The sequence below is a fragment of the Canis aureus genome, chromosome 6 (genome assembly GCF_053574225.1).
Source record: "Canis aureus isolate CA01 chromosome 6, VMU_Caureus_v.1.0, whole genome shotgun sequence".
In the NCBI taxonomy this organism is placed as follows: domain Eukaryota; kingdom Metazoa; phylum Chordata; class Mammalia; order Carnivora; family Canidae; genus Canis; species Canis aureus.
In genome coordinates this window covers 70,467,708-70,490,019 of record NC_135616.1, presented here as the reverse complement: position 1 = coordinate 70,490,019, position 22,312 = coordinate 70,467,708, and the positions used below count along the sequence as shown (strand labels likewise).

Here is a 22,312-nt window from a genome sequence, read left to right as displayed (position 1 = left end):
CCCTGGAGGTCAGCCCAGCCTGGCTGGCAATGCCCTGGCTGATGAGCGCAGCTCCTGTCTGCGCCCTCTCTGCATCTCCCTGTCTCCAAGTTCTGGAAACACCTTCCTCCTTCGAGCCTCGAGCCTCAGGGTGATAACAAAACCCTGCAGTTCCTAGACCTGGCTCTGCCCTAGCTCTTGTGATTCCCTACAGCCTGCCCACGTCTTTGTAAATAGTCCCTCTTATTAATGCCCTTTAAATAACCTGATCAGGGGACGCCCAGGTGGCTCAGCGGTTGAGCATCTGCCTTCGGCTCAGGGCGTGATCCCCGGGGTTGGGGATCGAGTCCCACATCGGGCTCCCTGCACGGAGCCTGCTTCCCCCTCTGCCTGTGTCTCTGCCTCTCTCTCTCTCTGTCTCTCATGCATAAATAAGTGAAATCTAAAAATAATAATAATAATAGAAATCAATGACCTGATCAGAATGTGCCATCTTTCTATTGCCATATCCATGTAGTGTGTGTGTATATACGCACATCCACACAACACACACACACACACACACACACACAACACACACACACCCATGAATGCAGAAGACTTCTGAAGTAACATCGACCCTTACTCCCTTAATGCACTTGGATGTGTGTGATTCTATTCTAATTGTTAAAAATGCTCATCTGATCCACGGAGCTAATTCCATGACCCGCTTTGGGGTCTCCATTCCCCAGTGTGAAGAGCATTGCTCAGGACAGGTCAGCCCCGTCGAGACAGCTCTCAGCTGGCCTGGATATGGCGTCTAGAGGTCAGCATGGAACATGCCATGGGGGCCATCACGTGACTGCAGAATGGATGTCATGTGGGACTCCCCTTGCCAAAGGCTTGCCTCCCCTTTGGGGGTAGTTCCTTTCTGTGGTCATCATGTTCCAGTGCTGGGTTTCCACTTCCCAGGCTCGGCTCTTGAGTTGGTCTCAGAAGCCTGAGAGATGGATGTATGTGTTCAGGGGTGACTCACTCCAACACGAGCGTGAGCACCAGTGCTGAGTCAGCCACTCACAGTGAGGATACAGCCCCGAGTGGGCTGATGAACCACGTTCACCCATCAGCGCTCTCCCTTTGGCGGGGAATTTTATCCAGAAAGCCAGGCTGTCCTCAGAAGGGGCTTGGGCCCCCGGGGGCAAGGGAGGTCTTAGGAGCCCAGAGCACACCTGGATGGCCCGAGCACCTTCTCTCTGAGACGTCTGCCTCACTGTCTCTCCTTTGTCCTCACACTCTTGCTGACCTATGAACTTTCTTGTTCTCTTCCCTTCTATGTCTGAAGACTGGGGCTCCTTATTTCACTTCTTGGTGGCAGTGGCTGGGGGTGGCTGTGCCCACCGAGGCTCCCCCGTGGCTGCTCAACAGGTAGGCAGCACCTGTGTTTGGGGGGGAGCAGCAGGAGCTCCCTCTGCTCCATCTTCTAGGTGGTCCAGAGATGTGTGGGCAGCGTCGAGCCAATCAGCAATAACCATAAATGCGTATTTCTGGAGTGCTTTGTGGAAAGCTAGGTACGGTGCTGAGCGCTGCATTGGCACAAGCTCATTCCTCTCCTATAACAGCTGATGAGACGGTACCGGTTTCCTCGCTTTGTATAAAAGGAGACTGGGGCTCAGATAGGTCAGGTATCTTGGTTGAGGTCCTAGCATAAGCCAGCTGCTGGGCGGCCCTAGAAGCTGTCTGTGAATACACAAGCGTACTCTGGAAGGGCGGAGGATGTCCTCTCTCCCCATGAACTGTCACTCCCCAAAGGCAGGACTGTGCCCCCTTCAGTAGTTCCCTCCCCACCCTGCTCGCCACCTGCAATGTTGGGGGGGGGCGCCCTGTCACCTGCACTTGTTGACAGATGCAGTCCAGTCCAGGGACCAGGCTCCAGGCAGAGGGAAGGCCATGGGAGCCTCAGACCACAGGGAAGTGACTCTGCAAACACACCAGACCGTGGTCAGTGACTCAGCTGCCTGGCTGATGGACGGCGCATGGACGTCAGTCCTCACTCTGTGGCCTTTCCCTTTTCTCCCCAGAATAATCACAACTCCTGGCTCTGGGATCGGGTTTCCCTAGGAACAGGAAAACATTTGATAACATGGGGCCTTTGGACAGGTGGGCCGAGTAGGTCCAGATGAAAACAACCCTCTCCTGCCCTTTCACCCCGAACCCAGGCACCTCCCCAGTTGGACCGGGTCAGGTGAATAGTCAGGGGCAGGGACACCACCCTCCAGATTGAATGCCCTTGTCCGACCCAGGAAGTCTGTGTGCCCGTGGGATCCGGCCCAAATTCCTGCTGGAAGCAACTGGATCTCAAGCACTCCTGTCCACTTGGGAGACTGAGTATCACACGGTGTGCCCCCCCGTCCACCTGCACACATGGACCCCGTCCTGGGCTTGGGGAGCCCGAGGGAGGGAGACACTGGCCCCCATGCTCAGAGAGCCCCTGGTCTGCTGGGCACAGGACACACACCTGTTAGCTCAGGAATCACCAGGGAGGGAGGGACTGGGGAGGGAGCCCCGGGGAGGGGGGGCGTTCAGAGTAATGAACTAGAACTCTCCATTCCCAACAAGCCTTGCTCAGTCACTTGCCCCTGAGGGGCCATGGACGACCGCTGGGGCCAGGGGACCGGATTCTCGTCCGGGCTCAGCCACCTTCTCGGTCCTGCCACCCTGCCCATCACTGGCTCAAGGCTCACTGGGTCCCTCCTGGAGGACCCGCTCAGACGGACGCCTTGACAGTGATGCCCCGTGCTCCCCAAGATTGAGCAGGTTCACTGCCCCCCCCCAGTGCAGCCTCTCCCCTAAAGCACCAGCATGATTCATTGTTCCAGCCATTCTCCATGTCCAGTGGCCAAGGTCGGCTGAGGCTCCATCCACGTGCGTCTCTCCCATGGGGTCCTCCCTTTCCTCCCCACGCGGCCACCCTGGGCCACCTTGCATGTGACCCCCATAGCCAGCTCCTAGATGTTCTCTTTGTGCCATTCACACTCCCTTCCCCAGTTTTGAAACCTGGAAAGCCTGCTGCCGCCCCCCATCCCTCCCTCCTCACCCCTCCTGCTGCTGGGGAGCAAGGCCCGTGCCCCTCCGCCCAGGAATGGCTTCTGCTGGCTTCTGTTCTCCCGTCAACCGCCTTGGTGCCGCTGTGCCCTCTCCCTTCTCTCTCTCTCCCCTTCTCCTCCCTCCCTCCTTCTCTCTCTTCTCTCTCCCTCCCTCTGTCCCCCTCTCTCCTTCTCTCTAACCCATCCCTCTCTCCCTCTCTCTCCCCACATCTCCTTCTCTCTCCCTCTCCCCCTCCTCTCTCCCTATCTCTCCCTCCCTCTCTCCCCTCACCCTCTCTCTGCCCCCTCCCTCTCTCCCCCCTTTCTCTCCTTCTCTCCCTCCTTCTCTCTCTCCCTCCCTCTGTCCCCCTCTCTCTGCCCCCTCCCTCTCTCCCTCTCCCCCCTCTCCCTCTCCCTCTTTCTCTCCCCTCACCCCCACACACGCACACACCACACCAGCCTGTTTCCGTTTCTTGCCCTCTAGTAGCACTGTCCCATTCTTCGTGTTGACCCTGCCTGAAGCCCCCTCGCACCCCCAACTCAGGGAACCCCCACCCTGCCCCAAGGCCCAGGTCCAGGGCAGAGCTCAGCACTCCCTGGCCAGTGCACCCACAGGACCGAGCCTTTTCAATGCCCAGCAGAAATCTTTGTATCCGGCATCTACTCCTGGCCGGTGACCCCGGTGCTGAGGCTGTCTCATGCCTCTTGGCGCTTTAATCCGTCTCGCTCAAGCCAGGTGCTCCGGGAATGCCGCCCAAACCCAGCACCCACAGTCTGAGCCCTTCTTCCTACCTGGCGCTCAGCATCTGCCTCAACGTCCCCAGCTCTACCTGCAGCCTCCCGAAGGGGGAGTAACAGGAGCTCAGGTACAGGGGCTGAGAGCTTGTCACCTGCTCACAGAAGGGCTACGTGACCTTCGTGAGGGATACAGGGCCCGGTCGCCCCGCGCACCAGCCCCGTTCCATCCTCCCATCAGTGTTTCTTCCCCTAGACTGTGGGTCCCTGTCACCCATCCTGAGCTGCTTTGTGTTAGTCACTGCCCCCAAATGTTGGTCAGAGTGTTGGACCCTGCCGTTCCCTGTGCAAAGCCCTGCGGTGGCTCCCTGGGGCCTGTGACAGGCTGGGACCTCAGGCACACAGGGAGGCTCATGGTGGGGCTAGTGGAGTTTGTGCTGCTGCTGCGGGACACAGGCCGCGGCTGGAAGGGTGGTCCCCTGAGCTCTCAAGTCAGCCACCCCATAAGGAAACCCAGCCACCCCTGCCGGCTGGTGACCAACAATTGCTAGAAACTTCCCCAGCTCCCTCCTCCCCAGCCCTCAGATGCTTCCTCCACCTTCACCATCCTTCCTTCCATCATTTCCATCATCCCAAAGGCAGAGACTTCACAACTGCCCCCCCCCCCCACACCCCTCCTCCTTCTCGCCAATTGTATCTTCCTGCATTTAACCTACAGTCTGGTTTGTCCATCCCCTCCTGGCCCACATACTCTGCAGGCAATCACCCATGCAATTTCCCTTCTCTGGAACCCCTCCCTTTTCTCCACTGATCCAAATCTATGGCTCTGGTCTCCCCCTTCTCGTGAATTCTCTGACGCAGAACTGACTCCCTGAGCCACATTACAATCCTGTTGCAGCCGGCAAGCATTGCACCATTTAATATTTAATTATTCTCTGCACTTAAAAAAAAAAACGCACATCAATTTTCCTTCCCCGCCTCATTTTTAAGCTTCTACGGGGTAAAACTATTTTGTATATTGGGCGAAGGCAGGAGAATGCAGGCTTTCTCTAAACTCTCTCAGCTTCTTGTTTGTGTACCCAATTTTCATAAGGCCATCTATTAGGCATCCGGTAAAATCTTTCTTGGGCAACTCGGAAAACTCTGTCACAGGTTACAGGAGGCCTCACGCCATAGGCTTCCCAGACTGAAAATTTACGGACCAGAAGCCCCACTTCCTCATTCCGCCTAGCTCGTTGGGAGGGTTCTCTGAAGGTTAGAGAAATGAGGACCTCTGCCCCGTGGGAGGAACGGTAGCCCTCCTCGGTGGCAGCTGAGGGGGGCCATCCATGAGCCGGGGCAAGGCCGCGAGGTGTCGTGACCCTGGCACCTGTGCCCCAGGGAGGGGAACCGCTTGTTCCTCCACTTGACCCCACAGAGAAGCCCCCCCTGGAGCAGAGGGCAAGGCGGCCGTGAATCCGGGGGCCTTGTGACATCCCACCTGGCACCGGGCCCTGGGACTGCCCCACTGTGAGCTTTGGAGAGAGGCTTTAGCAAGCTGATTACAGTGAGAGAATCCCTGGGAATTTTTTTGACATAACCTGGCCCAACAAGGACTTCCATCAGGTCAGGCATGTGTGTGGCCAGGCCGTGGGCAAGCCCAGGAGCCCCTGGGGCCCTGGGAACATGCATGGTACGAGCCTGGCATCCAGGAAGGGCTTGGACTCAATGTCCAGGGCTCTTTTTCGCTTTCTCTCCCTCACTTCCCCTCCAGCTTCTGCACCTGCATCCCGTGCACCTCACATTAGCTCTTTCCTGCCAAGCTCATGGCTCCTTCAAGCCACACCTTCTCCTCCCCTGGAGCTCCCCATATAGTCACCCGGGGAACTGACTCTTCAATAACCTCTACCTGACTTATCTGGGGGCCACCCTACCCCCCTCCCTGCTCTAGGAAACTGGACTTCCCAGAGGCCACCGTGGGAATGACTATGGGCCCTGGAGTCAGCGAGGGGTGGGGTCTCCTGGGGCCCACGTGCCTCAGGCCACGGCACACACTGAACCGTTCACTGAGCACTCAGTGTGGGTTCTGGGGAACCATGGGGGGCAGACACGTGGTGCCTGGGCCTTGGGATGTGGTGGGGCCGCAGAGGATGTGGCCAACGAGCAGGCCACTGCCATGTGCTGTGGTGCCAGGCACAGAGGGGCAGCCAGGGCCATGATGGGGAAGGTGACCCAGGGGAAATAATGTCCAAGGGGAGGCCTGGAGAGAGACTGGAGGTCGGCTATAGGCTTGGGGGAAATTCTGTTCTACACAGGAAGAAGTCAGAGACAATGAGGGTTCTTGGGGAGAACCGCTGGCAGGTTGGCATGGCTCGGAAGGGAGTGAAGAAGAAGGGGCGAGAGGCAGGGGAGACTCAGGCAGCAACCTCGGTCCATGAGAGGAGACTGGACTCCATCCAAGAGCCCTGGGGAGTTGCTGCAGGGCCTTACACAGGGGGTGATGATAATGTTAAGGTTTTCATTTCGAGTCACATAACGGGGGGAATTCAGAGGGAGGCCTGCTGTTGCCCAAGTTCACGTTCAATGAGCAGATCGAAGAAGAGAGGCCTGGAGACCTGCCCCAGGCCCTCAGTGGGCAGGGCCGAGCTGGCACTGGACCCTGTGCCCGTGTGGGGGGAAGCGGGGCAGTGGGGGTGTAGGAAGAGGGCAGCAAGCGGAGAAGCTGAGGTTCTAAGGTTGTAGCTGATGGAAGTAACCAACTTGATTTGACTTACACTGAAGGGGACGTTGGTTGTGAGGCTGCAGGTCCAGGGCAGGATGACAAGAGGAGCCCTGATTCAGAAGTGGGGTATCCTCAGGCCCCTCCCTCCCACGTCTGCCTCTGCCGATCTATGTCATCTCTTTGCACCCGTTCCCTTGGTCCTGCTTGCCCCATAGCCCTTCAGGTGGTGAGTCATAGGCTGGCTCTGGGTTGGAGGTCCAAGTTCTCAAGAGAGAGGCTCTGAGAGCTCCCAGAGCATCTAGCATAAGCTGCTATGGCCAGCGGTGTCACGTGAACAAATCCAGGTGCTGCGGCTCATGATGGGTGCTGAGGATCACCCCCAGAAGACTGTACTAGCAGACACCCCCATGCTGCCAAGCTCAGTATGCCATGCTCTCCACCCTTCCTGGGTATATACAGAAAACTTTCTAATCTTGTAGGAAGGAAATACACAGGTTCCTATAATCCAACCTATAATATAGGTTCCTTTGTTCCTAAAATCCAAAGGATTTTAATGACAGTAGCTGATATCTTTGAGCGCTTACTCTGTGCTGGTTACTTCACTGACTGATTTACACATATTCTCTTACTTAATTCTTGTGGCCCAGAGAGGCAGATGCTATTATTGTTCCAATTTATAGGCAAGAAAACATAGGTACAGAAAATTCTGGTTGAGCTTTCCTGTCCAGTTTCTGAGGCATAACACCTGTCTCAGAGTGCAAAGGAAGAGAAAGGCTGCACTTTTATCCAGTTGTGCTAGTTAATGTTCAAAACCCAGCAATCTGGGGGTGCCTGGGTGGCTCAGTCAGTTAAGTGTCTGACTCTTGATTTTGGTTCAGGTCCTGATCTGAAGGTTGTGAGATCAAGCCCTGTGGCTGGGAGTCTGCCTGAGATTCTTTCCCTCTGCACCCTCCCCCCTCTCCCCAAATAAATAAATCTTTAAAACAAAACAGAACACAACAACCAGCAATCTGGAGAAAAAGCTCTGGTTTGTAGCATTTGCTGATTTCCAAAGTGTAAATACTCCCACCATGGCTGATTTCAAGCTACCAACTTCCCAGAGCCAGTTGGAGCTGGCTTCTGCATATACCAACTCTCACCCCTTCTGGGCAACTGGTCTGGTGGGGCTGTGCCCAGGAGCTATGGGATTTAGAGCAGGGGTTCTCAGCATGTGGTCACCAAAAACTTGTTAGAAATGCAAATTTTCTGTTCCCACCCCAGACTGAATGATGAGAGACCTTGGGGTTCAGGCAAGAGGAACAGGACTCTGTGTCTTCACAGCCCTCTGGGGGCTTCTGATGCATGCTCAAGTGTGCGGACTGCTGGAGCCAATGGGTAATGTGCCCTCTTGCAAACCCGGCTTGTCCTAGTCCTATCCTGCGGTAGGGAGAATGGGGCTTATTTCCCACTCCTTGGCAGGTGGGCAAACTGAGGCCAGAGAGGTGAAGGTGCTCTGGAAAGTGAGGGTGAGTGAAGTGGGTTAAGCTGTCACCCTGCCTGCCTGGGTCACCTCTCCCAAAAAGTAACAGTGGGGGGGATCTTGGCAGAGTGCCTCAGCCCTGGCCCTCTACAGCTCTGTGAAGAGACGTGCCATGGGCCCAAGGATGGGAAGGCTGAGCTCTGACTCCAGGCAAATGGCCAGGGCAGAGGGAAGGAGGGGACTTCAGGGGCCTCCGGTGCTGGCTCCTCTGAAGGAGGGGAAACCAGGGAAGAGGCACACAGAAGCACCTGGCTCTGGCCCTTCCAGGCTGGCCCCAATCTGCAGTAAGTCCTGGGCCTGATTTAGGAGGGGCTGGCCCAGCAGCCTCCAGCCTCAGATCTGAGCTGAGAAGACCTGAGAAGGTTCCTGGGGCAGGGATGGGTGGGGAGCTCCTGTCCAAGTCCCAGCAAGCTCTCTATGGGACCCGTCTCGTCGTCTCGTCGTCTGGTCTCAACAAACTCCCTCAACCCCAATCCAGATTAACTATTAACCAAAGGCAAACAAATCCAGAGCCAAGTATCAGAAATGATGCAAACACCATGTCAGCCCCGGGAGGCCCTGAGACACCTGGGCAATCAGCAAGGGTGAGAAATGCTCACTCACCCGGTGAGGACAACAGTCATGTAATGTCTCCTGTGCAACCGGTCACATAGGGGGTGGGAGGGTTCCCCACTGACCTCCGTGTTTCCGATGAAGAACCAAAACACAAACAGAAACTGTCCTGTCACGATGAAATCTGTAAGTCACGTGAGTTTTTCTCTCCCAGAGTTTGACACAGAGCAAAGATCCAGAGCAGGCGTTACTCAGCAGAACCAGGCCCTGCTGGGGTGCTGGCCTGCTTTGGCTTGGCTGGAAAGTCGGAATCCCAGTTACTCTCCTTTCAGGAAAGAAGCTATGCATGACAGTTTCCTCAAAGGAATCTGCTCAAGAATTTCTTTAGTGAAAATCCTGGACCCAACGCCAGCCTTCCCCTCCTGGGCTACTACGTCTCCAGTCTCCACGTTGTCCCATCCGGGTTTGGCCTCCGTGTGGGCCCCCGGGGAGAGGCAGGCTGCCTAAGCTGGCGCCCCTTCCTCCCAATCCAGAGTGGCCCATGTGGGGGAGCTTCAGATATTGCTGGTTTAAACTCTAAGGGAAGGTTTGGCCTTTCCACAGACAGAGCATTCAGCTGAGCAAATGCTGAGCAAATGCTGAGCAAATGCCTGGTGGCGAGTTGAAGGTTTTGAGTAGCAGGGAGGTATGCGGAATCAGAAAGGAAAGGGCAATGGCCCCCTCCATTCTCTTGCCCCCATTCTTCCAGGCTCTCAACCAGCAACTGTTGATCACCTGGCATCCTGCCACTGGGCCATGGTGTGGGCAGTACGCGAGTGGGTAGCCAGGTCCCTGCCCTCCAGGGGCTTACATTCTATTTAGGAAGATAAAACCATCACAGGCCAGCACAAAAAGCAGCACTAGGGAACAGCATGCACCACAAACACAGAGCACTGAAAGCATGGATGGTCCCTGCGCTAGACACACTGCATCCGAGTTCTAGCCCTGACACTCCCTAGCAGCTGTGTGACCTTGGGCAAGTTGTTGAAACTCTCCGAGTCTACACATCTGTAAAGTGGAGATAAAAATTCCCAGCTCAAAGGGCAGTTGCGAAAAACGAAATAATGGTTGCAAGACAGCTGATAACATGCGCTGCACACAGTAGGTACTTGATAAGTTTTAACAGTCTCCTTAATGCCATTTTGGACCAAGATGGGCTGTAAAAGGTGAATCATTTAAGTCTGAGCTCCAAACTTAGAACAGATTAGAAGCAATAAAACGAAAGGAGGCTTTAAAAGAACAGGGAAGGGGTGCCTGGGTGACTCAGTGGTTGAGCCTCTGCCTTCAGCTCAGGTCGTGATTCCGGGGTCCCGGGATCAAGTCCCACATCCCACAGGGAGCCTGCTTCTCCCTCTGCCTGGTTCTCTGCCTCTCTCTCTGTGTCTGTCATAAATAAATACAATCTTAAAAAAAAAAAAAAAGAACAGGGAAAAATGAACATTTGAAGGCCTGAGAGTACGATAATACCTAGAAAAAGTATAAAAGCCGATGAATAAACAAAATAGTGCCTGGGGACCCCACAGTGTGGAAGCAAACAGCCACCTCCACTCCACAGCCTCCAGGGCCATTGGAATAGATGACGTTCACAATGAAACCAAGCTCAATAGCCTCTAAGAAGTCAGGGATGAGCATAGTGTGTTTTAAACATATTTTCATCCAAAATGTTTACCATTTAAAAAAAAGTGTGGGGTTAGTGCATTTTTAGGTGTCCAGAAGAGCCACCATATCCCAGCGGTTGGATTAGCTGGGTTTTCACTCTACTTTTCATAGATTTGTCAGAGATCTTAGAATCATGCTGAGCACATTATGGGGGCTTAGCAGACTCCCGTTTACTGATAAATCCATGCAGAGTTGAAATATGGTTTGCTCTGTTTGCCATTTTCCGCCATTTTATTAACTGAAGTTAGGGCTAAGCTCCATCTTCTCTTTGAAAAGACAATAACATGCCCAGCCTCTCCTGACACCCCCACCAACCTGTCCCTCCTTTTATACTCCAGGTTTTTATTTTTTAAAGTTATTTTATTTTATTTTTTAAAGATTTTATTTATTCAATCATGAGAGAGGCAGAGACCTAGGCAGAGGGAGAAACAGGATCCATGTAGGAAGCCCGATGTGGGACTTGATCCTGGGACTCCAGGATCTCGCCCTGAGCCAAAGGCTCAACGGCTGAGCTACCCAGGCGTCCCTATTTTTCCAGATTTTAGTTAACAGGACGGTCACCTACCAGACAACAGTATTAAGTTCTCCGTTCATGAGATTAGCAGGTAACTGCAGTCCCAGGTCCTGCCTAGAGGGGGCGCCCCAGGTGCACCCTAACCCCTAAACTTCCAAAACTGAGGTGAAACCTGAGGCCCTAGGATTTCCCTGGTTTGGGGACACCCCTGTAGGAGTCGGGGACTCCAGTTCTGTTCCACTTGAGCCACACAGAAGCCTCGGAGGACAGGAATGTGGCCCCAAGCAGAGAGCACTCAGAGCTTTGCCAAGGGTCACCTCGCCACGGGTGACAGTGTTCCCAGGACACTGAGCTGCCAGGCTTTGTTCCTCACATGACCTGCCTCCCTCCCCCCAGCTCCTGGCAGGTGACAGACTGCTGGCTGCTGGCCAGAGCAGGAGGGACTTGGTGGTGCCTAGAGCCCCACTGCTCCCCTGCCCTGCTGCTCCTCCCAGCCAGGGGCCGGCCTCTTCCTCTGTCCCTTGCCTTGCCCCTGGGGTTCCCCACAAAAGGTGCTCTCATCCCAGGCTTCCATGTGATTTTTGACTTTTACTTTATGCAAATGCCTTTTCTTTTCTTAAAGTGTAAAATAAATTCTTCTGGGAACCAGCCATAGGTAAATATCTTTATGTTCAAAAATTGCCACTTGGAGCAATCTGGGAATCTCTATTCCCTATTCCTCCCTGTCAGGGTCCTGGTCTGGATACACACTCTCTGGATCTTTCTTTCCTTCTTTGCAGAGGCATCCTGAGATGGGAGGTGAGCCTGGAGGGGAGAAGGGAGTGTGGTGGAGTCTGGAGTTTGAATCTGGATGCCATTTACTAGCTGTATGACACTGAGTGAGTTATTGAACGTTAGGCTTTGTTTGCCTTATCTCTAAAATGGGCGCTGGAACTGCTCCTTCACGTGGGAGGGTAATAGGAGAAGCCTCCCTTCCCCTACCTGTAAGTGGTAAAGCACCTGGTGCATGGCAACTTATCTGATCCTACAGTGCTCTGCTTCTTCATGAAGTCTTCCTCGATTATCCCAACTGGGGTAGAGACAGCAAAGTACCCACTCCAACCCTACTCCCCCCTTTCCTTCATGAACAGAATCTCAATTTTTTTATTTATGGGCAGCAACGTGCCCAGCTGAGAAGCTACATTTCCCAGACTCCTCTGCAGTGAGGGTGCACATGGGTCACACGTAGGCCCGATGAGATGTAAGTGATAGTCACTGGGAAAGGCGCCTTAAAATAGGCAGATTCAGCTGTGCTCTTGTCCCTCACTATTTCCCCCTTTTCCTTGGCTGGAAGGTGAATGTGATGAGCTGAAGTCACAGGGGCCCTGTCACATGACCACATGGCAGCCCTGAAAACAGAAGTCACATGCTAAGTATGGCAGAGCAAAAGAGTAGAAGCAGCCTGGGACACTCGAAGGCATGGTCCACCGGAGTTCAGGGCTTATGTCACATAAGGGAAGAAGCACGGGTTCTCTAAGAGTCCTGTTACATGGAGCCATGTGATCCCATGGATCAGTGGTTTGGTGGCCCTGCCTGAGCTCCACTCACACAGATGGTCACAACTGTATTCCAGGAGACTCAGGTCATAAGCAAAGTTGCCTAACAATCTAGACTTTTGGGGACCCCATGTGTGAGGAACAGGAAGTTTTAGATTCCCAAAGGGTGACTGTGCCTGACAGCCGATGAGGTGGTGCGTTCAAGTTCTCCGCCGCCTGGTACCTATGGGAGGAATGCGAGGCAGATGAGTGCGGATGGAGAAGCCAACACTGCAGTTTGGCAGGATTTGCTACCTCATGGGCAGCGAGAGGGGGGGTGACCAGCAGAGGCCGGGGGACCTCCAGCTCACCTCTGAGGTTGGGGAAAACTTAGTCCATTTTGTTTATAAGTGCATGGGCTCTAGATCAGGGGGAAGCACTGAGTTCCACCTTGGGCCAAGGTAATTATTTCTTCACGTGAGCTCAAGGTCGCAGTTAAATCTAAAGGCGTTTGCTGTGCATGTCCTGCGTGCAAGTTCCTGTGCTTCGTGCTGGGGGAACTCAGAGAGGAAGAAGACCCAAGCCTTGCCCTCGGGGAGGGAGTCGACAATCTAGCTAGGGGATGGCATAAGCATAGACGATTCCCCCTGAGAGTAGGGGATGTGGAGAGGCAATCATAGAGGTAGAGAGGGAGGAGGAAACAGAGAGGAGGGGAGGTCTGAGGCCTCAGAGGTGAGCTGCATCTGAGCTGGGCTCTGGAAAAGGAGTGCTGTTTCTTTTTTTCTTTTTTCTTTTTTTTTTTTTAAAGATTTATTTATTTATTTATGATAGACACACACAGAGAGAGAGAGAGAGAGAGAGAGAGGCAGAGACACAGGAGGAAGGAGAAGCAGGCTCCATGCAGGGAGCCTGACGCGGGACTCGATCCCAGGACTCCAGGATTGCGCCCTGGGCCAAAGGCAGGCACCAAACCACTGAGCCACCCGGGGATCCCCAGGAGTGCTGTTTCAACAGGGGGCAGGGTGGGGAGGGCTGGCCCAGACTGAAGGAGCAGAGGGAACAGGACACAGCGAGGTCACCCGCATGGAGTGATTCCAAAATGGTCACAGCCTAGCAAGGCTACAAGTGTTGGGAGCCAGAGGCAGTGAACCTTGGGTGCTGAGTGTGGGAGATAAAGCTATGATTGAGTTTGAAAATAAAACTAATGGTGGTCAGCAGGCCCTGGGCCTGTAAGAGGTGCCAGCCGACCCTTCTAAGCGCTTTCTGTGAATTAACTCACAATAACCCTAGAAGGCGAGGGCTGCTGTTCTGCCCATTTTACAGGTCATGACACTAAGCTCTCACCAATGTCAAAGCCCTGAGGAAAGCCCAGATTCAGTGCAGTTTGGCTCAAGGGTCTCCCCGTAGTGATGAAGCTATAGTCGGAAGGGGTCAGACCATGGTGGGGTGGGGGTCTTAAACCACCCTAAGGGGTGTGGTTTTCCCTGCTTGGATCTGTGAAATACACACAAGACCTTCAGAATTACACTTGTGACTTTGAGGCATCCCCTGGGAGCTCCATGAGGAAGGGCAGGTGGAGGGAGAGAGTCAAGGCACAGGGCCCATTAGGAGGCTGGAGTCCAAGAAATACTTGAGGAGCTGTCCTGGAGCAGAGCCCGGCTTGTGAAGCTCTCTGTGCATTACTGAGGGAACAAGATGAAGATTTTATTATTTTTTAAAGATTTTATTTATTTATTCACGAGAGACACACAGAGAGAGAGAGAGAGAGAGAGAGAGAGAGGCAGAGACACAGGCAGAGAAAGAAGTAGGCTCCATGTAGGGAGCCCGACGTGGGACTCGATCCTGGAACTCCAGGATCACGCCCTGGGCTGAAGGCAGGTGCTAAAGCACTGAGCCACCCAGGCATCCCAGATTTTATTTATTTATTATTTAAAAGAGAGAGAGAGCACAAGGAGGCAGAGCAGTAGGCAGAGGGAGAGGGAGAAGCAGGTCCCTGCTGAGCAGGGAGCCTGACACAGGGCTCGATCCCAGGACCCTGAGATCATGACCTGAGCCGAAGGCAGTCGCTTCACCGACTGAGCCACCCAGGGGCCCCCAAGATGAAGACTTTAAAGAGATGTCAAGAGAGGTAAGAGGAGCCTGGGAGGAGAAGAAAGGCTGTTCAGACTTTTTGTTTGTTTTAGAGAGAGAGCGAGAGCATGGGTGCAAGTGGGGGTGGGGAGAGGCAGAGAATCTTAAGCAAGCTCCATGCTCAGCCCATAGCCCAACACCAGGCTCGATCTCATGAGTCTGAGATCATGACCTGAGCTGAAATCAAGAATCCGATGCTTAACCAAATGAGCCACCCAGGAGCCCCAAGGCTGTTCAGATTTGATCAGACTTGTCCCAAAATATATCCTGTAGATAGATCGTCTGCACATGACATAACATATGAGCAAGCATATTCCCTGCACTGTTTTATGTGACCACAAAGGACCAGACCCAGCACGAAAGACCATCAATGGGACACTGTTTAAATACATTATGATTTATCTGTACCTTGAAATACTATGTTTTCGTACAGCTTGGGAGGTAAGCATGGTTTTCGCATTTTCTAATGTTTGGAAAAACATAAAGAAAAATATTTTATGGTATATGAATATTACAGGAAATCCAAATTTCAGTGTTCATAAATCAAATTTTATTGGGACACAGGCACGTTTATTTATGTACCAACGCGCCTGCTTTCCCATTACGATGGCAGTCGGGCAATGGGAAAGAGGACCCAGGGCCTGCAAAGCCAGAAAGATTTATTTTCTGGTCCTGTACAGAAAAAGTTTGCTGATCCTACATAGACTCTCTCTGGAAAGCTGCATAAGAAACGACCCTCGGCAGTTGCCTCTGGGGAGGGGGTATGCAAAGGAGGGATTGGAAGGGAGATTTCCGACAGTGGAAATTGTGTACTTCTTAAATTTTGAATTGTGACTATTTAACTTATCTTTAAGTTTAATTTGAAATTTAAAAGAGAAAAAGAGTGGACCCCGTTTCTAATCCTGAACTGAAGGAAGAGGAATGAGCGAAGGCAGAAAGGGTGGCCAGCCTCTAGCCCTTCAGGGCTGGGTCTGGGGGAGGTCACAGGCCTCCAGCCCTGAGAGGTCGCCAGGTGAGCCCGCACTTGACCTCAGCCTTGCACTTGCAAAACGACCCAGGACCCAGAGCTCTCCTTCCCTATGGGTGAGGAGTCCATGCTGCTCATGTGCCTAGAGGCTCTGCCCCAGAAAGGGGCCGGAAGACTGGCCTCTGTCTCTCCGCCTGCTGGGGGCACGAGGGACATGGACAAGTCACCCAGACTGTGGCCTCGTCAGTAGTTGAGAAACGAGGAGGAGAACAGACTGGGAGTCTGGAATGGTGAGGAGGACACGAGGAGTCCGAACACTGGGTCCTAGGCTTCCCTTGCCACCAGCTGCCACTGTGACCTAAGATAAGTCATTCTGCCTTTCAGCAGGGCCATGATGGACCAGACTGAGAGTCATCCAGCTGTCACTGTCCTGCCCCCTATGCCCGGTAGGTAAACTACTGGGCATCCCTGAAGACTTCACAGAGGACCTAGGTTGAAAGAGAAAAAAAAAAAGGCAACAAACCAGTCAGAACAAGAGCCAGTCTCACCTAGATGGCCCCTGGGACGTGTGGTTCTCCGCGAGCCTCACCACCTCCACAAATCAAGCCCTTCAGCAGAGGAGTCCAGGGAACAGCTTGGTCACTGGCCAAGCGGTGGGAACAGCACAGGCTGAGTGATGGCCTATCCAGCAGAGCAGAGGCAGGCAGGAAGTGGCTGCAGGGGCCGGTGGGCTTGGTGGAAGGCCTCTCCTGAGCAAATCCCGGCAGGTGTGCCAAGAGCCCAAATGCTGGAAGGAGCTGTAGCAGCTGCATCCCTAAAGGGTTGGTCCCTAGGGAAGTCCTGTGTGCAGGGTGGGGAGGGAGGTGTCATCAGTGGAGGCGTCTCCACCTGAGCAAGGCATGTGGCTGCCTCCTGCTGGCTCTCACGGTCAGGGACGGTGAGCCCAGAGGCCGCCCAGCATCCCCAGAGAGCCCTGGGCATATATGGCCCATGGTTGCCCTTAGGGTCACCTGGGGCCTCGAAGCCTCAGCCCTCCTTCCTCCCTACAAGTCCCTAGGCCTCCTTTATGACCCAGCTCAAAACTTTCCTTTTCAACAGAGGAGCCAACTTGAAGGGGCTCACGATGGCCACATTTGAGGTAATTTCAGCAACAAAATAAATGATAATCAAATAGACTATAACATAAACTAAAGGCAAAATAAAGAATATGGGTCTATACAGATATAGATGGGTATTTTTTTTTTAAGATTTTATTTACTTATTTGAAAGGGAGAGATCATGCAACAGAGAGCATGAGCGTGTGAGGGTGGGTGGTGGTGGGAGGCGGAGAAGCGGACTCCCCGCTGAGCAGGGAGCCGGGACCCCGAGTCCACGACCTGAGCTGAAGGCAGACGCTTAACCCACGGAGCCACCCAGGCGGCCTAGACAGGTATTTGAGTTTTTACAGCAAAACTCCAATTAATAGATGTTCCGAAGGCACAACAGAAATAGAAAGCCACCATTTGGCAAACACCTCCTGTTTTAAGCAGGAATCGTCAGTGGGAACAAACATTCGTGGGTGAAAATGAATGAGAAACAGGATGTTTATACAGCCTCCAAGTATTTCCCCACAAGGTGCTTGTTAATGGCAAAGGGGAGAACGGTGTCTGGACGGTGCAAAGGCCTCGCAGGCACGGCCTTACCCAGCTGATCGGAGTCAACGTAACAGGGCCCGCGACACGTAGGCCTTGGGTGGCCCAATGCAATGCGCCGAGGGGGCACAGCATCGCCTCTGTGGTGTTCTTGTCAAAACACACAGCTTGGGGGATCCCTGGGTGGCTCAGTGGTTTAGCGCCTGCCTTCAGCCCAGGGCGTGATCCTGGGGTCCCTGGATCGAGTCCCGCATGGGGCTCCCTGCATGGAGCCTGCTTCTCCCTCTGCCTGTGTCTCTGCCTCTCTCTCTCGGTGTTTCTCATGAATAAATAAATAAAATCTTTAAAAAACAAACAAACAAAAAACACACACAGCTTGAGGAAACACCAGCCAAAGCCAAACCGAAGGACATTCGACAGCATCACCGGCCCTCCCCGCTGGCCCGGACTAGAGGAGCCTAAGGAAACGGCGACAGCTAAGGGCCGCGCGTGGGCCTGGTGGCTCCTGGACCCGACCAAGGACATCAGTGAGGCCACTGCCGAAATCCGAAAGAGCTTTCTAGCTAATGTTGACTCCCGTTTTGAGGATGGAGCTGTAAATCTGTAGGCTGTCAACGTTTGGGGAAACTAGTTGAACAATACTCGGTAGTTCTTTGTACTATTTTTGTAACATTTATGTAAGTCTGAAATTATTTTGAACAAAACAAAACAAAAACCTTTCCTCTTTTTCCCGACTGCCCCACAGTAATGCCCTCAGCTGTGTGCAGTCAGCTACTCGGCACGTGGTATTTCTAGTATTTGCTTCCATGTCTGACTCTCTCTGGCTGGGAGTCCTAGCACGGGGACTATGAGTCTCTCAATTTGCCTTTTGGCCTCATCTTAGAAATCTTATTGGGATGGAAGCTGGCTCTCATTTATCTCTTCGAGGAGCCCCTATTCCACCCTCTTCCTTCTCTCACTGTAAAAAGCACTGCTGTTCTCTCGTCGCTCTGACCAAAATCCCAGGGCTCATCCTCGATGTCTCTCTTCCGCTCATCTCAGGCCTGACGGGTCCTGTTGGGGTTCTCCAGAGTTTACTGCCACCCAAACCATTCCTCCCTCTCCTCTCCAGTGCCCTCAGCTCAGGGCACTCATTTCTCTGTGGAACATGAGCCTCACTTGCTAACTGGCCTCTGCCTACCTGACCTTCAAGTGCCATCTCCACTTGCAGCCAGGGGGACCTTTCGAAGGGGAAAGTCAGGTCTCCTGTCACTCCCTCCACTGTGAATTAGTGCAATCAGTGTGAGATCCACATACCCAGCATGTCCCCACGAGGCCCTGCCTACCTGGGCCTCTGCCTTCCATCTGACCTCACCTTGAACTTCTCTGCCCTCACCCCCCCGCTCCAGCCACCTGGCCCTGCCATGTCTCCTGCAGAAATGCCAAGTCTGTGCTCATCCCTGGGGCTGCGGATCTGCTGCAGCTCTTCCCAGGACAGTCTTCTCGATGTTCAGGACTCAGCCTGTGCATCTGCTCCTCAGATGGGCCTCATCCCGTGTACTGGCCAAAGTAATCCTCTCCTTCCCCAGACCCTCTTTGTCTCTGTGTCAGTTGGTTAGGGCTTGTGTGACCAAGCACCACCGACTGGGTGGCTTCAGCAGCAGAGATTTAGTTTCTCACAGTCCCTGAGGCTAGAAAGCCAAGATAGAGAAGTCAGAGATGTTGGTTCCTTTGGAGGGCAGGGAGGAGGAGCTGTTCCAGGCCTTTCCCCTAGCTTCTGGCGCTCTGTGGCGCTCTCTCGTGTTCTTCGGCTTGTAGACAGATCACTCTGATCTCTTTCTTCATCTTCACGTGGCATTCTCCCCATGTACCTGTCTCCAAACTTCCCCTTTTTATATGGACACCAATCATATTGCTTTGGAGCCCACCCTAATCTCATTTTAACTCGATCACCCTAGTAAGGACCCTATCTCCAAATAAGGCCACATTCTAGAGAACAGGACCTCAACACGTAACATTTGGGGAACACAGTTCAACCTATAACAGCCCCATCACCCCGGTTTATTTAGGACCCTTATAATCATCTTAATTATCTCATTTATTTGTGGTCTCCCCAACATCTCTGTGTCTCCCCAACTGTAACATAATCTACGTGAGGATAGGGATCGGCTCCAAATCCAGTGTTTGGTCCTTCTCCTGCCCTGCAGAGAGATACTAGCCCCTATTTCCACAGCATGAATCAGGATACTTCCATCAGGTGCCACAGGTGAGAAGAAAGACCTGCCCTCATTCACTATCCACAACCAACCAATGCGCTTGCTCCAACACTCATCATTTAGCTCCATGTCCAGCCAAAGATTTGTGGCATCCAGCCCTGGATCCAGCCGTGCATCTCAGAGCCCAGAAATACTCCACACATAGTAAATAGTAAATACTTGTTGAATGAATGAAGGCCACATAGTTTGGGCTTTGACTCAGGCTCCCTGCCTTCCAGCCAGGGACTGTGCACATGGACTGTGCAGCTAGACTGCTTGGATCTGCCCCTTAAACTGAAACCTGGGCACATTACTTACCCACTCTTTGCCTCAGTTTCTCCAGCTGTAAAATGGAGAAAATGATAAAAGTACTTCCCTGCTACATTGTATGAAATGAGATCATAGGTGGCGAACAGTGTCTGGCTAACAGAAATGCTCCGTGCTGACTGACCGCAGCCTCAGCTTTTAGGCCTGATCTGAGGCCTGAGAAAATTCCTGGTAGCCAAAGGGGCTGGAGCCCAGGGAGGTGTCTCTGGTCAACTGGGTGCTGCAAAAACTCTAGGCTTCCGCTCAGTGTCCCTCTTCAGAATCCCCATCTACCTTGGGCAGATTTTGACTGCAAAAGCCTTGGCCAGTTACTGGGTTGGGTGGGCCTTGGAATTTCACTGGTGCTTTGGCTGATTGAGGAGAAGGAAAAGGAGGATCTAACTTCTCAGCTCTTTCTGAACATCTCATGTGAGGTGTGCAGCTTCCCGTTGACTCAGCAGGCCAGTTTCCTTGGAATCAGCCACTCTGGTTTGAAACTGGTCCTGTTGCAACAGGCTCACAGCCGCCCCCAGAAAAGCTGACCCACCACTCAACTCGCTTCCTGATTTAATACCTATATATAGCCACACTTATAGACAGAGGTCTATATATGTATACACTTAGAAACCAGCAAAGCTAAAAATACCCCCTCCCTATACCTCATTTCTCCATTTTCTGTAGTTCCTGGTTCTTATTTTAAGCTCACGAGATTGGAAATTGCTGTCAAAATGGAGTGACCTCTAGCTGTGGGTGGCAGGGAGGTGAGAGCACGGGCTCTGTTTGGGAGATGCGGGGGTGGGGGCAGGAGGGTATCCAGGCCCAGCCCCAGCTCTAAAGTCAGGGTGTTGTGATTATCCAGGATACCTTCCCCCTCACTGGGCCTCAGGGTCTCTCAACTGAAGGAGGAACTGAACCTGATCTGAGGTGTTTTCTTGCTCATCCATTCATCGGCTAAGGGCAACGGTACTCAGGGGGACAGCTGACACAGACACACCGGAACCGCTGACTCCTGTTCTTTCGTGTATTTAACAAATATTTATTGAGCACTTACTGTGTGTCTGATAAAAACCTCTACCCTTGGGGAACTTACATTCCAGTTAGGGGAGACAAATAATGAACAAAATAAATACATAGTATATTTGGTGGGGAGTGTCATGGAGCAAAATAAGGCCAAAAGAGGTGAGAGAAAATGGGAGGGGGGTACGATTTAAATGAAGGAGGTCAGGGAAGACCTCACCGAAGAGATGGGGTTTGCATAAGGACACAAAGTAAAGCTGTGCCCAGGAGGAGGGGGAGCAGGCATGCAGACACCTGGGGTGGGCGTGGGGGGAAAGTGTCCAAGCAAAGATGCAAACGCCACCGAGGCCCCAAGGTTGGGAGTGCACCTGGTGCATTGGGGGCCACTGTGGCGGGGGTGCAGGGAGCAGGGAGGGAGTGAGGGCTACGACCCGCCTCAGATGGAGAGGTAACATGGACCACCTATGGATGGGAGGAGGTGCCATTGGAGGGCTCTGAGCTGAGGAGGGACCTCAGCTGACTTTCACCTTCCCAGGATTGCCCGGTTGCTGAGTTAGTTTGTAACAGACTGCAGGGCGCGTGAGTAGAGGCAGGAAGACCATGGAGGAGACTATGGCAAAGCACATAAGGGCTGGTGGTGCCTCAGAGCAAGCTGGTGGGAGTGGAGATGGGAAGAATGGCCAGAATCCGTATGTATGTGGGTCTGCTGATGGTTTAGGCATGAGTCTCTTAGCAACAGGAGCCAAGAGTGACTCCAAGGTTATTGGCTTGAGCAATGATGGAATTGCCATAAACTCACATGGAGCAGAGTGTGGGAGGAGGAAAGATCAGGAGCTCAGTTTGGACCCACGCGGAGGGTGATGCCTATGAGCCATCCCAGAGGGGGCGCCCAGTGGGCAGCTGGATGTAGGAGTCTGGAGTTCTGCACAGAGCCTGGGCTGCAGATCCGCAGTTGAGTGGTTCCCAGGTACACATGTATAGTATATAAAGCCGCAGGCCTGGGTGAGACCCCTGAGACAGCGTCGGGGGCCCACATGCTGAGCTCTGGGGCACGCCAACATTTAACAATCAAGAGGTGAGAAGGAAGCACGAAGTGAGAGAGAAGAATCAGCCAGGGAGGCCTGGCTTAACTTCAGTTCTTTATCCGTAAAAGGGGTGCTCTCTGGCCTCCCCTCCCACTCTAATGCCTGCGCTTATAGGATGCAGAATGGAGGTGTGCCCAGATCACAGCAGAAGGCCCTTTCTAGGCCTCGTCCGTTTCTAGGCACGTGGGGACCCAGGCTCCTGACTGAGCTCCCTGGTGTTGGAGCATCTGCAGATGGCCTCACGCTGCTGGTCACCAGGAGGGGTAAGGAGTGAGGAGGCTGGCAGCCCTGCCCCAGCAAGCCATCTGCAGGCCCCGTCTGGGGAGGGGAGAAGGCCAGTGCCAAGGGGTTCTTACCTGGGCTGGAGTGGTAAGAGCGTGTTTTTTTTTTTTGTTTTTTTTTTTAAGATTTTATTCATTTATTTGAGAGAGAGAGAGAATATGTGTGTGCGTGCGCACGCACGAGAGAGAGAGAGAGAGAGAGAGAGAGAAGGGGCAGAGGGAGTGGGAGAAAAAGCAGCAGAATCTCCGCTGAGCCCCTACGTGGGGCTCCATCCCGGGGCCCTTGAACATCATGACCTGAACTGAAGTCAGATGCTTAACTGACCAAGCCCCCCAAGCTCCCCAGGATCTGGCTTTATTCAGACACTGCTTTCCCCCTGTGGGCAA

The 22,312-nt window shown here is 53.2% G+C and overlaps 1 long non-coding RNA gene across 15 annotated transcripts in view; it reads right to left on the bottom strand.

The window, feature by feature from the left end:
• Nucleotides 1–382: 382 nt before the first annotated feature.
• The window catches only part of LOC144316346 (uncharacterized), an 82,138-nt gene continuing 60,208 nt past the window's right edge, over nucleotides 383–22,312 (bottom strand). For 13 of the 15 annotated variants that reach the window (XR_013382246.1, XR_013382254.1, XR_013382247.1 and 10 more), the window contains one exon: nucleotides 13,131–16,211. This is a non-coding gene — a long non-coding RNA (uncharacterized LOC144316346). Of the gene's footprint in view, nucleotides 2,073–10,622; nucleotides 12,519–13,130; nucleotides 16,212–22,312 lie in introns of those variants that run through there. The other 2 variants (XR_013382240.1, XR_013382242.1) reach the window with 2 other exon arrangements.